The following is a 1,628-nucleotide window of genomic DNA, read 5'->3' as shown; positions in this document are numbered from 1 at the left end:
AAATTTCATTCTATTTCAAGTATTAAAAATAGCACGAATTGTACACAAAAGGAATATGCAGGAAAAAGGCAATACCACCAGCTATAGGCCTATAGCCAAGCAATCAGATGAAAATCTTAATTAATTGCTTTAATTAATCATTACTTTACTTTCCTTAATTAATTATTGCTTATATTCTGTCTAACTATTTATTATACTTTTCTTTTTCTGTCTTTAACTTGCCCTATGTATAACAACGTGAACAATGATATATGCATGTTATAATTTGCAATAAGAAGACATATATGATGAATCTTCATCATGGAGTGAAAAATAAAGATTTAAATCTATATATTTTTTGCATTTTGCTTAGCTTTTAAAAGATGCTAAGTGGCTTTCGATTACAAGCTTCTATATATATATATATATATAGCTGTGTTAGAGATATATATTAGACATATATTAGCCCAATGTAATAGGCCCAAGCCCAATCCTACTTGTACTAGTAGTCTAGGGTTTAGTCGCCTATATATACTCATGTTAGGGTTTATTATAACACAGGTTATTGTACTACACTCCTACACAATAAAGATGTAGCCCTTAAGGGATTCCTCCGTGGATGTAGGCCGTCAAGGCTGAACCACGTAACCCTCGTGTTCTTGGTGTTCCTATTCTATGCTTCATCTTCCGCATCCACTCTAGCATACACAACATGGTATAACACATTGCGTTTGATAATATTCTCCATTTAACATGGTATCAGAGCTAATATTCAACATGGTATCAGAGCCAAACTCCGTTCTTGGCATCAAACAAAATCTCTAACAAGCAAAGAAGATTTTAATGTGCACATCACTATCAGAAGTCACACATGCTTCTCTGCTGAATCTAGACTCCATGGCATCTTGCAGCCACGGTGGCTCAGTGCTATGTTCAAGATCTACAAACTCAAGCAAAGTCGTGACTCAACTTCTCAGATCTGTGCTAATCCAAGCCTCGCCTGATGAAACCAACACCACAGATGTGATCCACGACCTCCCGCGACCAAAATCCAGGAATTCGGCCACCAAAAGAAGCTACACGCGCCGCCACGCGCCTCCAATAGCTCCAAAACTCTCCCACGCGCCGCCTCAGATTCCTGAATTTCAGATCGTCTTCTTGGTACACACGCCGCCCCTACGGCCTCCTCGTCCGCCGATCTACGAAACCTGAAATTTCGGTCCTCATCTGAAGTCACACGCGCTTACACGCGCCTCTAGGGTTTCTGGCTCGCCACCACGCGCCGGTATACGCTGACACGCGCCTTCCACGCGCCGAAGCAGTCCTGCTGATGTCATCTGACGTTACGGTATGATGTCATCACTCCACGTCAGCATGACACGTAAGCCCTAGGCCTCGTCATCACCACGTCATCAGCCACGCAGCTCGCCACGTCAGCAGTGTCGCCTCGTCAGCACCACGTCACCTAGTTGACCGTTGACCCGGACCGACCCGACCCGGACTACCCGGATCTGACTCGTGAGCACTGACCGTTGACTTTGACTTTTTGTGTTGACCTTTGACCAAAGGTCAAAATTTTTGAAAGGGCCTATCTTGCTCAGTTTTTCGCGTAGATTCCAATTTGGGACTCCGTTCTTAATTTGAAGCTA

Source organism: Quercus suber, unplaced genomic scaffold (assembly GCF_002906115.3).
Source record: "Quercus suber isolate HL8 unplaced genomic scaffold, Cork oak 2.0 scaffold_382, whole genome shotgun sequence".
Taxonomy (NCBI): domain Eukaryota; kingdom Viridiplantae; phylum Streptophyta; class Magnoliopsida; order Fagales; family Fagaceae; genus Quercus; species Quercus suber.
This window is presented reverse-complemented; position numbering follows the sequence as displayed.